Source organism: Hydractinia symbiolongicarpus, chromosome 1 (assembly GCF_029227915.1).
Source record: "Hydractinia symbiolongicarpus strain clone_291-10 chromosome 1, HSymV2.1, whole genome shotgun sequence".
Taxonomy (NCBI): Eukaryota; Metazoa; Cnidaria; class Hydrozoa; order Anthoathecata; family Hydractiniidae; genus Hydractinia; species Hydractinia symbiolongicarpus.
In genome coordinates, this window is record NC_079875.1 from 25262427 (window position 1) to 25279400 (window position 16974).

At 34.8% G+C, this 16974-nt stretch overlaps 1 non-coding gene across 1 annotated transcript; it reads left to right on the forward strand.

Moving 5' to 3' along the window:
* The first annotated feature begins 8714 nt into the window (after positions 1-8714).
* Trnas-gcu (transfer RNA serine (anticodon GCU)) lies at positions 8715-8796 on the forward strand. The gene has a single exon. It is a non-coding gene; the product is annotated as a tRNA-Ser (tRNA).
* Positions 8797-16974: the final 8178 nt, after the last annotated feature.

Genomic DNA, 16974 nt, shown 5'->3' on the forward strand with positions numbered 1-16974 from the left:
TTGTCTTCAGCCATAAAATCTTCCACAAAATTGATATGAAACCCATCAAATTCAACTCAGAAAAAGCAGTCATTTAAGTGCATACAAAAATACAACTTGTAGAATATCAAATTATTATTTTTAGTATATATAATTGCATATGGTCCTCCCTCACAACATTTAAATTTTTGCACTAAATTTGCAACACAAAATACAAATTCTAAATAATTCCTATGGTTTTCCTCAAAAGTTTAATCAAAATATAAAAGATGAGAGGTGAACGACAAAATCAAAGTTTGCAGAATTTAATTATTTTGGTATATATATGTCTATTGATATATGCCCTTTATAACAATATTTCAATCCAAAATGTGAAAAAGAAAAACAGTTTGCAACAAAATCAGTTATTCTGATGATATTGCATACACTTTTTCTCCACAAAAGTGTAAAAAAAGAATGGTTGTAGGAAATACTTCTGATTCAACAGAAATCAGTATTTGCATCTTGTACTCATTAAATATTACCCAAAATTTCAAAAAACTGTGATTTGGAACGCATCAAATTTATAAATAGAGAGGGATCAGTCATTTCGGTATGTTGTACAGAGTCCTGGCCGGTAAGAATTTATACAAAATATAAAAAAAACACAAGTTTTTTCGGTGTTGTACTCCCTCAAAAAAGTTGAAACTTTTCTTAATTGAGACAAAATGCCATAAACAAAAACATTTTAGTCAGAACATCTAGAACAACAAAAATCACTACACTTAAGGTACCAGAATTACTACATGTTAAATAAAAATCGTTTCGTCATATTGCATGTAACCGATGTATATAAGTTTAGTTACACAAAATGTGAAAAATACATTATTTGCATACACAAATTGTGAAAAATACATTATTTGCTTAAAAACAGTCCTTAAACTCTTCTTAAATATTATGTAATACTTTTTTAAAAGTTGTTGTGGCTTGTTAATTTAAGCTTAAAATGTCAATTAAAATAAGTTACAGTCACATTCTTAGCAAAGACCACTAAAATTAGCCTACATGTAAAAAGCAACATAAAACTGAAGCTAACATAAGGTAGCTACAGCAGCTAATAGCTGGTCACTTAAATATAAACTGGAGACTTAGCTAGGTATAAAGAACATGGCTACATATTTATAAATTCCTAGCTACCTAGCTAGTTGTTGTTGGTGTGGTTGATGCTAGCTAACAAACATGTCTCGCATCAATAATATCATAAAAACTTCAAAAAACATAAACAAACCTTACAGAAACCTTTCTATACTTCATTTATATACCATGCCCCTTTTTAAATGCTTTTGTAAAGATTTATTTTGAAGGCAAGGGAAGACAAATGCTTAAAAAGGACAGCCATCTTTTTTGCAAACACAATTTCCGTTACTTTGTGCTAGAACTTCATTTAACAAACCACACAAAACTCGCGGCTTTTCACGACAAAGAAGACATATTTTTTTCGGCAACATCAAAGATTTTTTTCGGCAACATCAAAGGAAAATGACGATATCCACTTTGCCTGTTACGGACACACGGAACTGGCGTATTATTATATAGATCAAACTTTTTGCATGTGTGTTAAATGTGCAAAGTAAATGCGCGTGCATATGCGCGCGCATCACTTATCGTGAAAAGGCGGGAAATCATCCTAAAAGATGGCTGACAATGTAAACATTGAGAATTTCTTGAACGAGTTGCCTTCTTTAATTTTACAAGCAAGAGGACAAGTATTTGCAACGATCATCAATGTTTGTGAATTTTGGTATAGGAGATTAGAGCATTGTTTGCAATTTCTGATAATATTTTGTCGAAGAATAATAGACGTAGGATGTGAAAACTTCGATGGAATTGTCAGTTTATCTCTATAATAATAGCCGTCGTCTGTCTGTCTGTTCAAAAGGGTTACCGATATTCCTTTGATCTTTCCGCGAATTTTTAGAAAACAGGGGGTTGTTTAATAGAAAACTTTATAATTAATTGAACTAAACCAAAAAAATTAATTTATTTCCTTACATAATTTAATTAATTTAATTGATATTCTTCTAATTTAAAAAACAAATTAGGTGATTAAAATAAATTCATTATTTAAAAGCGCCTTTTTTAATAATAATTTACCCCCGTGACCTTTATCGCCGATTCCGCTCAGGAGCCACCGAAAACAAATAGGATGGTTTTACTGACAGTTTAACTGACTTTGTTTTGACCGCTCGCACGTGTTTACCAATCAAAACGCCTTATTCTTTGAAAAACCAATCAAGACTTTCGCGGCCTAGACATGCCAACGAAGAAACATGATGGCCATTTTAGTTTTTAGAAGAAGGTCAGTTCAGTGCTGTTTATAAGTCTGTTTCACCTTTGTGTCTTCTATAAGCTTTTTATTTTCGTAATATTGGTTTTTTGTATGTTCTAAAATGTTAAGATAAATATATTGTCATGTTTTTAGTCACGTACAGATCTTAAACGCACCAGTTTTAGGATTTTTGGCTAGGAAACGAAGATTGAGGCTAGCTAGCTAGCTAGAACCTTACTTATTCCACCATTTATTTTTGTGTTGAGACTGTAGCCATTAAGCTAGCTCCTATCTTTGGCTAGAAGTAAGAGTATAAAAATGCAGTTTGGCTACAACAATATTGTTAAACAATAAGTGTTATGCTATAAATGCAGTTAGCTAAGTTATTTTTTCCTGAAAACTTTTTGTGCAAATAAAATGACTGACAGATTATTTTAGCTGAACCGGTAATGAGCTGTTCCCAGTGTTTTCATTAAAACGGAAGTTGCAATGAAGTTTTTTTGGAAAGGGGTATTACGCCTATACACCTGTTTAACTCTGTTTAACTATACTAAGCAGTTAGCCCAGTGTTAACAACAGACTGTTGTTTTTGGTAAAGGCCCAATGTGACAATTCATTTTCAAACTTTCTCGGTAATCACACCTGTACGGGTGTGCAACAATGTTTACCTGGACTAACCGCACAGCCCTGTTGTGTTTTTTTAAACAGAGTCTGTGAGAAGGTTTTTTCCAAAGGCGTATTTTTCCTATATGCCTGTGCAACACGGTTTAACTGTGGTAAGCGCTTAGCCCAGTGTCACGATAAATTCTTTACCTTTCACAAACATTTATTCCGCAAAATAAAATAATATTGATTGATTGTTTTTGCTATGATGGGGTCCCGACTGTTGTTTGTAAACTGTGTTTTTATTTCAGCTATCGTTGCAGGGAATATTTTTTGAAAAATATGTTACAGTCGCAAGACTATAATGGTGTACTTAATTTACGAAATACTGTATACCTGTACTAAAGCGCTCCACCTGATTGTGTGGCACAGTTTATGGCTCTTATTAAGAGCTCCACAGAGTGTTAAACGTCAGATCGCACCTTGACTTTGGCTTACCCCGGCGTTTCGACATCGGGGTAAGCCGTATTTTGTCTGTCTCTGCGCAACATGGCGGAGCAAGTAGCGAGACCCGCCGAAAATCCCCGCGGCCCTGCAGCTTTATTTCGGATCCACGGCAGACCCCGTTTTTACCGCTTTGTTTTGATCACTTACGCGTAATAGCCAATCACGAGGCTCCATTTTCACTAATGACCAATCCAAGTGCTTCGCGGCCTCAACATGCCGACGGAGGAAACATGCTACCCCTACAAAGGTCATTTTGGTTTGGAAGTGATGGTTTGAAATTTGTATGTCTCCTTTTGATCCTCCTTATTTTGAGTACTTTTTATCCTATAGGATTATTTAGTTTATTTTCACATGTTAAGGTGAATATTTCATCACGTTTTCTAGCTACGTATAAATCTTAAACAAACCAATTTTAAGTTTTTGGCTAGCTACAAAACGTACATTTTGAGGCAGCTAGCTATAGCTAGCTTTATTTATTCCTATACTTTTAAAGTTTTTATTGAGTTTGGTATATTATTATTTATTTTTATGTTGAAGTTGGGTCTACCTAGCTAGCTCCTCTTTTAGCTACATCCTGCTAAAAAGTGAAAGTAGCCAAATGCAGTTTGGCTGCAAGTGAAAGTAGCCAAATGCAGTTTGGCTCAACACAATTCTTCACAATTCTTATGCTAAATGCAGTTGGCAGCGGCCACTTTTATTACTGATTTAAAAATTTATTATGCAAAATAAATTTGCTGAGTAATTTTTTAAACTGAACCGGGTTAATGCCAGGCTGTTCACTGATTTCTTTTAAAACCGAAGCGATAAGGATTTTTGGAAAATGGTATTACCCCTATGCTCATGTATGACACGATTCACCTGTTAAGCGCTCAGCCTGGTGTTAACGACGGTTGTTTCCTGTGTTTTTATTTAAACCGTAGTGATAAATTTTATTTGGAAAATTTTATTACGCCTGTTACTCATGTATGACACAATTTACATGTTAAGTGCTCAGCCTGGTGTTAATGACGTGCTTTTTCCGTGTTTTTATTTAATCCGTTGTGATAAAGTTTTTTTACCTGCAATAAACATTCAACCTGGTGTTAACAACAGGGTGTTTTGTGTGTTTTTTATTTAAATTGAAGTTGTGATAAGTTTTTTGGGAAAAGGCTATTATGGCTATAACGCATGTGTGACACCATTTACCTGTACTAAGTGCTCAGTCCGGTGTCATGATTAATTTGTTAAGGTTTACTGAAACGTACTCCGCAAAATAAAATAATATTGACTATTTTCTTTTCTTATGACGGGGTAACAACAGGTTGTAAACTGTGTTTTTATTTCGGTTAAAGTTGCAGTAAAGTTATATATATACATATATTTTAAAAAGTACATTACAACCGAAACACTATAATGTTGTGTGAGCTTTACTCAATTCACGACATATTCTGCATACCTGTACTAGAGCACTCCAATTATGGAGTTTTTTTAAGTTTTTTTATGGGGTAACGACTGGATTTTTCCTGTGTTTTAAGTTAAACCGAAATTGCAGTAAAGTTTTTTATGAAAAGGGTATTATGCGTTCTCGGCCCACTGTCCAGATTAAGTTTTGAACTTTTACGGAAACTTATTCCGCAAAATAAAATAATATTGCCCGATTGTTTTTGCTATGGCGGAGTAACAACGGTTTGTAAACTGTTTTAATTCAGCTTTTGTTGCGGGAAATTATTTTTTTTTAAATATCTTACAGTCGCAACACTGCAATGGTGTGTGCCCTCCACTTGATTTACGACATACTGCATACCCGTACTAAAGCGCTCCACCTCACCGGGTTGCACAGTTTGCGGTTCTTATTGAGCGCTCCTCAAGGCGTTCAACAACAGTTACTTGTGGCTTAACCCGGCGTTTCAACGCCGGGTCTCCTGGCTATCTATATTATAATACTCGTATACGTATATCTGTCTGTCACGCAAAATGGTAGCTTAGCTGCGCGCTAGCGAGAAGCACGCAATGCGGTATGAAAAGGACGGGCGAACCCGTGGGTTTTCCACGGGCTAACGACTAGTTAAATATAATAGTGGAAGAAATCTAGTCTTTAAAACAAAGATTTGAAAGGATTCTCGAAGAAAACGTTAATTCAGAACTCCAGTAAAATATTTGCCCAACTAATTCAACTGAAAGTTGTTGGAGAAGGCCTAGGACGTTGTACAATCTGATGTGGAAGATTTATCTGATATTTATCGAAATTGGGACGGTGTGACAAAATGTATTGGTGTATCAACCAAAACATTAAGAAGAAAAAAAATTCAGTTCGGTGTGCATATATCCGAGAAGAGTGGTCCACGAGGGTATTACTCAAAGCTAAGCCACGTAAATCTATGCGAAGTTGTGCAAGAGGTATTAAATGTTCTTCCCAATGCTGGCGAAACCAACATTACTGGAGCATGTCGCTCAAGAGGTATATATGTACAACGACAAAGGATCAGAGAAGCAATAAACGAAGTCGACCCGGTCAGCTGGGCATTGCGAAAAACACTCAGTATTGTAAGAAGAGCGTATCACGTGAAAGCACGGAATTCTCTTTAGTAATTAAAAATTTTAGCGATAAACAATTTCATAAAATGAACAACTGCTGCTTTACGGTTGATGTATTCATTTCTCTTAGGCACATAGAGGGGCACCACAAGCTTATACGATGGCGTTTCGTAATACACGGCGCTTTCGATGGGTACAGTCGCTTAATCACGTTCTTGAAGTGTAGCAACAACAATAGCTCTTCAGCTGTGTTTGAATTATTTGGAATTGCTGTTGGCAGGCACGGCATCCCGTTGCGTGTGAGAGCTGATTTTGGAACGGAAATGTGGAAGTAGCCAGATTTATGCTTAACGAAAGAGGCATTAATCGAGGCAGTATGATATGCAGTAAAACAGTGTACAACCACCGTATTGAACGCTTTTGGGGGGAAGTTAAAAGAAATGTCGTTCAACGGTATCAAAATATTTTTTACTTTCTTGAAAATGAGCAATTGTTGGATCCGTTAGATGAAAGTGATTCTTATGCGCTTCATTTTGTTTATTTACCGCGAACCAATTGGACCTTGCAAGAGCTTGAAAGGGACTGGCCTTTCCACCCGCTTTCAACAACGGATAACAAATCACCACGTCAATTGTGGCATTTAGGTATGACAAATCTGTTGAATTCAGATCCAGAGTCGCTGGAGGCAGCTGAAATATCAAATTGGGTTGATTATGGTATAGACGATGATGGTCCGTTACCGCACGTTCAATCAGATAATGATGTGCAAGTTCCTACAACCGAAGCTTCGTTGGGCGAAAAATGCTTTTCTTTACTTCATCGTACTATTAAACCACCATATGAAGATGGGAATGAGGGAATCAATGATATACTGTAACGTTTGTCAATGTTCACACCGTTGAGAACGATTTAGTGATTTTTCCGATCACTGACGAAAGTGCTGTATCGAAACTTGCCTGGCTGCCGAGATTTTCCGGAATTGTCAGTGTGCACATACATGTATGCGCGAATATAGCATCAGCAGCTTGAATTTTAACTTTAATTTTTGTACTGAGTGGAACGAACTTGCTCCCAGTGCAAAATATTAGAAATGTCTTGAGAATGTCTAACGATGCATTCTCAATATAATTTCGTAAATAAGTTGAAACATTTGATTCCGGTTTCACGATGTCTAGACAATCAATAACATCGTTGGCATTTAAATTGCTTGATGCAACAAAGCAATCTTGAAATAAATGCGGACAGCCTTCCAATGTTGTAACTACGTCAAAAATCTTCATTCCATGGCGAATTTGGTCAAGAATAACCTTTCTTTTTTTTTTTGCCAATAACATCATGAATTATAATGTTTTGAATTATCGACTCTTTATTATCAACCTAAAAATATGAAGAAAAAAATGAAGTTGATTTATTGGTAGCTAGCTAATTTATTGAGCATAGATAATCACTTGATAGGCTCGCAAAACTTCATCTCTGCTATAGAAGGCAAGCCTAGCAATGTTCTTATTGTCCGATCTTGATAGTGCAAACAGTTTTTTTCATTGAGAAATAAAAAATAGAAATAAAAGTGTGAGTTACACTAAGAACATCCAGTTTCAGCTATGATTGAGTTTCTCGTAATGTCCGTAAACTACATTATTGATCTAAAGAAGAAGTTTGAAATTACGGAAGAAACTTTTACGCCTACCGGGTAAAAAAATTCTAAGATTCGAAAAAAAAAATTTCTGGATTTAGTGAAAAACGCAAAATTTGCAAAAATTTAGGGCGTGAGAAATTTAATTACTTCAAGGTAGTGGCTGTAAACATTTTTCAAATTTTCTGAACCATTCGAATTTTTTTTAACACTTCTTTACATAATGCAAAAATAACAGGGAATTAAAATAGACGAAATTGGCGAATAAATTCTTGTCAAATCAATTTAATTCCCTTGAGGTACTTCAATGGTAGTTTCTGGTGATTCAAACATAAAAAATGCTTACTTCCTCAATGAGGTATTTAGATTTTGAAGTGCTATCCTCCAAACAGATAACACTTAAAATTGATTGAAAGTCGCCAGTGCAAATGTACCTATAAATGACTGGGGCCAAAAATGATGGACCAGTACCAGTTTGTATGAAGCAATGAGCGAACAACATTCCAACAAGTTCCATTACACCAGGTACTGCAACACACGTGTTAGCAAATCTTCGACCAATTTTTCCAGCTCTGTAACTCTACGAGTTGTTCTGTACGAAAATTTAAACTCATTAAATGAAATGCATATACTTAAATTCATCACATGAAAGTTGGTCGTTTACGTAAAAAGCTTTTATTGATAAAATGTTGATAAATGCTGGTCGTATATAAACAAATGCTGAACATGTGTAAGAAAATGTTGAGCATGCATACGAAAAAAAATGAACATGTATACAAAACGTTGAACACATATCCGAAAAAGTTGAACATGTATAAAAATGTTGAACATATGCACGAAAATGTTGAGCATATATTTGAGAATGTTGACCTATACATAATATTATGGACTTTTGTACGCTTTGGCGGGGGATAATTTTGCGTTGTTTTTTTTGTTTTTTGTTTTCGTTATGTAAGAAGTATCATAACTAGACGAATCTAAGCAATCTTTAAACTCTTAAGTTGGGTTTAATGTGAAAACAATAAAAAAAGAATTAAAACTTTATTGCTTTTTACGGGCATTCTTCGTTATAAAAATACTCGTTGCTATAGAGATAAGTAGAAAGTAGAAATAATAATAGTGCTATAGAGATAAGTAGAAAAACAAAACGTCGTCATTTAAACATTATAAGACGAGGTGGCCGAGTGGTTAAGGCGATGGACTGCTAATCCATTGGGCTCTGCCCGCGTGGGTTCGAATCCCATCCTCGTCGGAGCTTTTTGGTTTCTCAATTAACGATTGAATATAGCTCAAAGAAGTAAAAAATATCAGTATTATAATTAAAATGTTAGTTCCTATATTAAATAAACTTTCATAATTGTCTGTTTGATTAAGCCATGCAGTGTTGTTTTTACGCAAACACATTGAACTTATTTGGATGTGTATATCATGTTACTTACACTTCCAAATTTAAATTCCAACGCAAACAATAAGATAACTACCAAGAGATTCAATTAATAAATTAAATGTCAAATTCATTTTCGACCAATTTCTTTGAACCCTTAGGGCTGGAAGATGTAGTGCTAGTAGATGGACAAGAAGTTGAGCATGAAAAGAGCTCATAATTACCGCTCTATAACCGAAGTTTATGGCCATGATTTCTAATGTTGTACGTTGTTTCTGCAAATGTTAAACGGTGGTAATGATGTTTCTTTCTACAAACATGAGAAATGTCCAGGCCTGTAAAACTCCATTAAACATAAAACACGACCGTTATAATTCCTGAAAAAGCAGTAAGGCAAATAGCATTTTACGTCATCATATGCAAAAAATAATTCGAATTAAAATATAGCTACTTGCCTTTTAGCCCGTATTTTTGAACCAGAGTACTGAACTTTCAGCTAGTTATCCCTGACTGCATAAAACCTAGCGTTCTGATAAGTCGCAAAACCTACATATATATTTGTGTGACTTTTAAATTATAATTTGAGGCTTTCTTCAAAAGCTCCCACACTCATGAATTTGCCCGAAGCACTTCAAAATGCAAAGTTTGAAAGGCCGCTGTTTTTTACTTTTAAAAAATGCTTAATCTTCCTACGCTTTTTACATTGTAGGTAGCAGCATTGGCTGTATTACGTGATATATAATTAAGGTAAACGGTGTAACTTTCTTTACTTGCTACCTCTGTATAGATAGCTATCCTATTTCTACACACCTTCAAATTAGTTGCATGAAATGTAATGTTTTTATATAAAACGACCCAGGCAATAAGCCGCAAGTGGAACAGCAAGGTAACGTATCTATCTACATTTTACCGAATGTACAAATTAACTTCTTTTTGACCTCAACATAACCTTAAGCTGCCATTTTTTCGTGGTTTCTAGCATGTGCCTAATTGATGTTTAGGCCTTAGGTGTCCTTCTGAAAAAAAGTGTCAAAAATCAGAAAATAAATCCACTGGGGTATTCATATATACTAGTCGATAAGGCCCGTGGAAGAATCCACTTAGGCCGGATAACAGAGAAAAACAACCGTCATTTATATTTTGATGACGTCAGCAGAGACATGTCAGAACACAAATTTTTTTTCAGAAATGTGTATGCCTGTTGCCTTTATCGTCTAGATATTGAAACGCTGATCAGGAATTGTGTACTTGCGACAAACGGATGCAGAGATATTAGGGTTGCAAAAGTGACAGACAGACAGAACTGGCGTATTATTATATAGAAACAGTTTGAAATTGTTTGTAGGGTAAAACGCGGCCTTCTTTTACAATATAATACGCCCGGAATTGCTGGATAATAAAAATGTTTTAAATTTTAAGGGGTTTTAAAATGAATTGTAATTAAATATATTTCTCCGGCTTCTGTGATTTTTTTACGCGATGTTTAAAAAACGACCACTAAAAACATGAACTTCTCACTTTACTGAGCAGACGAAGGAGTGCCAAGCTAAATAAATCAACTAATAAAATAGAGAACGAAGAAAAAATCAGTAATATATAATGATGAATGACCACGAGGTATTTTGGCGTCTATCCTTTGACTTTTTAATTTCCATCGGCTAGAAATGAAAGGACAAGAAAATTGCGCACTCAATCAATTACGCCATTTTTTGCAAGGGCGGTAAAAGTGATGCACATATCACAAGTGCTGTAACAAATAATAGCTGCGCACTAAAATCTCATTTCTTGAAAGCAAGGCGCATGATGACATTTTTGCCCCCCATTTTAAGATTTTCTATGTTGTTTTGATCCCTAGCTTGCCTAGATATATTGCAAATGGCGGAGATGTTCAAGCCACAGGGCTTCATGTTTTGTTTGTAGTGACAGTTTCTAATTTTCAGACTAATTTTTACCTGAATTAGTAACGCGGTGATGAAGCATCAAGATTTTAACATAGAAATCATCTCAGCATGTTATTTCGATTTTTCTCAATAATGAAAATGAGCCGCAGCAGGACAAATTGTACTAGAAAGACGGCGCTCTATAAAAACAGGTATTTTTGAAGAAAAAGTCAAAAAGAGATCTTACCATGTCCGAAGCGTTTCCTGAATATTACGCCCTGTTTAATGGAATACAAAAACTTATTCCACGCTCTAGGAAGTTTTCAAAACATATTGAAATTTTAACTTGAGGAGCTCTTCTTTTCAATTTTCAGTATTAATTGAATATTTGTATAATCTGTAGCATAAACTGGTAAATAATTTATATCTAAGTAGCTATAATATAAACACAATTCTATCTAGGTCAAAAAACGTTAACAAACCTAAAAAACGGTAAAAAAATAAATAAATTAATAAAAAGAAGATTCGATTTTAGTTTCTTTTTCTTTCAGCAGCTGTACTATCAGCATATGTTAAAAAGTTATCTGCAACTCCGTGTTTTTCGTTTTCATTAGCATTTGAAATTCTTCCAAAGTATCACAATATTCTCTCGACCCATCTGGCTGTTCGTAAAAGAAATAGTCCCTGTTTTTGCCTATAAAAAGTGCACAGTGAGAGATTTTATCTCTAAAATAACAGCTCCCGTCAAGGCTGTAGTACTTGTAGCTGCTGCTACATGAAACGTGGATGTTGCCTGAAACAATAAACAACATCAACGAATGAACCACACTCTAAAAGAAATGCAAAGCTTGGAAATACTTGGACAAATTATTTCTCGAAGTAATTAGAGAGTTTCATATGACTGTTAATCTGCAGTTGATAGACAAGTTTTTCTTTCTTTCTTTCTTTCGGTGACAGGACAATTCCTACATCCTCCCTGGATGATTGTCCTCTGAAAACTTCGGTTTTTTTCTCTAACTTTCAATCGCTTCTAGACTCACTTACTTTCCCAATATGAAGCCTGCTGGTAGAAATAACGGGGAGTGTGGGTAATTAGTCAAAATTAGTTATAATTAGTAAAAATTATTGGAATTGTTGTAGCACCAGATAAATAATAAGAAACTGTTTATACTCTACCTTTGTTGTTCACTCCAACGTGTGCCATCATGAATTCTTTTTTCTAAAATAGATTGGTTTGAGTTGGAATAACAAAAATTAAATTTTACAACTACAATTTTGCTGCACATTTTTTTAAAAAATGCCGTTGTTCGGCTATATCTTGAAGAATTTTCTCTTGGGGAGTACTCTATGGATGCCGAAGTGTACATGATTAATGCAAAGGAAGATATAACTGGCAAAGCCTCATCGCCAATGTTCTTGGACAAATTCACTATTTGTCTGGAATTTTTTATTTATTTTTTCATGTATCTATTTATTGCGGAGCTTAGCCAGCAAGCGAAGCGAGCTGAGCGCAATCAAAGCCTATTTACTATTTAAGCCAGCGAAAATATTTCTTACCAAGGAACTATTTTAAAAAGTTATTCAGGTGTCCGCTTATGCCCTTCAGTCCGGTTGTGTTTATGACCTCCAGTTTAGTATTTTACCCACTGGCGTATTTCAAAGAAGATATTTTTTGCGTACGTCTAAAGTGACTTTTCGGCGCGAAATGTACAAATCAAAATTGGGAATCGATTACGACGTTCACAATTTTTTCTTTCAAAGAAAAAAAAAATAAACAATAAAAACTGGCGAGGAATGCGTGTTTTGTGATAGCTCCTCGAATTACGTTTATTGAAAAACAGTCTGTGCTTTAAAGAGGAAAAAGGAAGAAGTTAACTCATGTTTGTACGATATTACTTTTACTTGCTTAGGTAAAAAACTGATTCTCTTGCAATGTTCTTTTATATAACTAACTAACAAATTTAACCTGCTTTTATTTTTTCTACATTACAATAAAACAATGTCTTTTATATTTTAGATTACCCAACCAGTACCTACAAAACGATGTAGTTAATAGATAGTTTTAGTATAGAGATATTTTTCAACAAAAACTGTAAAGAGTTTTACATATGCTCACCGGTAAAGATATGTTAAAACTCTCTTTTTTTATATCCTTTTTTTCTTTTGTGTGTATATGTTTCCTATAAAAATTTTTTTAACGTGTATGCCGTTTGCATTTGTTGAAAAACGAATGCATTTATAACAGATTTACGATTTTTAATAATCCGAGGACGAACCATCATTAAAAAGTGAAAAAATAGCCCAGGGAACGAGATTGCTTGTAGACTTGTAAATTGCTTAAAATTTCTTGCTGGATGTGTGGACCGTGTACCAAAATAAAAAGAACACAAAAATATATAAAATTTGGTCTGTATTTGATCCCTAGTATCTTAGCAAACTGCTTGGTGACATACATACATGTAATATATATTCAAACGACCCGTAAACATTGTGCTCCCAGATCGCTTTATGTGATCAATAATAAACAGCTTTTTCAGTTAATTGCTCTATTTAATAACAGCAATAGCCTTAAAAACACCGACACGAGGGAAAAGTCACTGCTTCCGATTAAATATCATAGGTGGTAATCTTCACTGCAAACAGCTTAAAATGCTTTTTTAACACGACCGTAGCCGGATGGGAATGTATAAAAGATTTCAGTTTTTAAAGTACGTTTTTTACAAATCATCTTTATAAGAACAATGACGCTAAAAATGGCTGAAAAATGTGATCAAAATAAGAACAATACTGAACTTCGTTTCCGTTTTTTTTATATATATATAGCAACACGAAAGACAACGTGTCCGAGGTTGATATACATTTTAATTTCAGGTTTATTACAAACTGAAAATGAAATTAAAATGCTTAAAATTATGCATGTGATGCATATAAAGTATTACTCAAGCTTAAGCGATTGGATAAAGTTTGTAAAACTCACCCAAAAATTACCTTTAAAATTTTTATAATATCAATCAACCACACAACAAAATCATTCCAAAGCCAACCCAGATGAAAAATCACAAACCACAGCACACAAACTAACACAAAACAAGGTATGGAATTCACAATGGCAAAAAGTTAATAAATTAAAGCTAGGTTCTCACTAAGGAATATGATTGCAGTGGAGTAGTTTATGCACGTATCTATTTTTATAAGAACTTAATTTAAAAGAAGGTTCTTAGCTTCAACACTCAAAATAAGAAATCTAAATTGTCCTTAACTTTACTCTAATTTTTGTAATTTTAAAGTTTGAAAGAGCGTCTCATCACTTTTGGCAAGGGCTTAAATCTTCTGAACATGCTGCACAGTTTTTTTTTAATAACCGTGTAGTGTGAACCAAACCTAATATATAACTTGTTAATGCTTCGGAGAGGAGGTGTTACAATAGGTCATCAAGCATGTATATTATATTCTGTTAAAAAAGGTTAATTGCGCGTAAGAATTTCTGCATGCTGGCTAGTAAGAGCCACATGAGAAAAGTCTAACTAATTCTTTTTTTTTACATATATTTATTAACATTTTGAATAACATCAAAGATTAAAATAGGCGGCCTTTTTCCTCTTGTTCTGTCATTTACGCCCTCTGATTCGCACAAGGCGTAAATCACACTACCGGGCGCTATATCAATATATTGTTATTTTACTGACTTAGTTGTTTACTTGAAATTGTACATGCATCATCGGGAGAGAGGTGGGCGCAGCGTGCAGAAGAGTAGAATTGTTGAGAAGAGATTGATTAATTACAGGCTATTCAACAGGTATCCTCGCAGGTGATTTCTCAAATAAACACCAACAAAACAACAGAAAAGATTGAGAAAAGAGGTGTTCGTGCTCTGAGACGTGATGAAGCATGTTGGTGGGATAGTGGGGACACAAAAAGCAATTTTAGCATATTTACTGACAGTTTAGCTATATTTTCATCGACGTTGTTTACCCGTTTGAAGCCCTCCTAATGTGATTCTCGCGTCACTTTAGGAGTCTTATTAGTCTCCACCTACTACTTGGTAAGGTAATGCGATAATGCGGTTTTGTGGCAGTAAAGTTATCGTTAACGTTTTGATCGAGAGTGATGCATCTTAAACTGATATGCGAGTTATAAATAGTTCTTCGATGCGATATCGTCAAACGGTTGGTAAATTTTATTTAACACCTTTCCGCAGCTCGTAACTGTGATGGCGATAAAACGACCTCTAGATTGATTCCACGTTTTTGTTCATTTTTGAATTTTATATTAGCGCAAAATCGATAAACTCAAGTTGTCACTCAAACTAAGCATGAAATGGTGTGTTTACTTACACCGATAAACTCAAGTTGTCACTCAAACTAAGCATGAAATGGTGTGTTTACTTACACCAAGCATGAAATGTTGTGTTTACTTGCACCGATAAACTCAAGTTGTCACTCAACTAAGCGTGAAATGTTGTGTTTACTTACACCGATAAACTCAAGTTGTCACTCAAACTAAGCATGAAGTGGTGTGTTTACTTACACCAAGCATGAAATGTTGTGTTTACTTGCACCGATAAACTCATGTGTCGCTCAAACTAAGCGTGAAATGTTGTGTTTACTTACACCGATAAACTCAAGTTGTCACTCAAACTAAGCATGAAATGGTGTGTTTACTTACACCAAGCATGAAATGTTGTGTTTACTTGCACCGATAAACTCATGTGTCGCTCAAACTAAGCGTGAAATGTTGTGTTTACTTACACCGATAAACTCAAGTTGTCACTCAAACTAAGCATGAAATGGTGTGTTTACTTACACCGATAACGAGATCGGTTTTTCATTATAGTTAGCATGCGTGACGACAGATTCATTTGTAACTGTGGTAATTTGTTTGCTTCGATTTGTGTATTGTGCTAGACTGGGCAAACCTTTTCTTTTTGATAAATTCCACGTAGACATTATGCCTCCTGGATTTATTTTAGTGCTGACGGAACTCTTCTAAGTTTTCAAATTAATCAAACACGGTTCATTCCACAAAAGTTATAAAATCCTTTGATTTTATTTATGCAAGCAATGACATAGAGTCGGTCCATAGAAACTCGCCGATTAATTTCAAGTTACCAAGCAATTATTTTACCGAACCGATTAATCAACTTAAAAAAATTTCCCAACAGCTTCAACGTTGGTATAGATGATTCTGTCATCGGCGCAAGTCTTTATTTAGCGGTAAATAAGACTTACAGAATAGTAAACAGTCCTTGTTTGTCTTACTTGAATGTCTCATTTGAAATAACAACATCTTTTTTCTTGATAAATGATCGAGCACGACTTGAATAATTTTTGGGGGTGGCACTGTATTTTCACAGTGCTGCTTAACAACAGGCGAGCTCTTGACACTAAGAACATTTCGTGCGAACCTGTTTTGCTTAACAATGTGTTCATCCGTGAATACATTCAAACATTGTCCTCGGGTGTTTACTGAGGACCTTTATATAGGTAGTCAATCAAGTTTGGTCTAAATTACTTTACTGAAGGTCGAGAAAAACTTGTGACGTGATCAAGATTGTTATTTTTATCGAACAAGTAGCTTTGTTAGCCGCTCTAAACATGAATTAAAATTATAAAGCAGATGAACCGCCTAAAACGGTAAACGCACCTCAAAGCGATGGTCGTTTTTTTGTGTTTATCTATGGGAATTAATTGTAAACCCATTCTATTATTCATCAAAACCTTTTTACCCATTCGTCCAAACGGTGATCAGCGTGAGTACATACAACAGGTGTATTATTCACCCATGTCAATCGACAAGACTATTCAACACCCAGCCAAGTCTGGCTTCTACTCTCACAGCTTCACGTGATAGTACGAAAGAGTAAAATTGTAAATCTACGTTGTGGAAATTGTAAGAACATTTTCAAAGGTAGGCTTCAGTTGATGTGTGATTGTATGAAGTCGGACCAGGTCGCATGGGGCGAAACTCTGACAACTTTAACAGAGTCAAATTGATTCAAAAGAAACTTGCATTACCTATTTCGACACTGACCCTGTAGAAGAGAATATCAGAATGATACTGAAGCAAGAATATTTTTACAATGACACTGAAAAAAGATTCGATAAAGGCACTATAAAAATGGCTCGAGAAAAGAAATCTTTATCAAGCGGTATAAATACCGTGATTC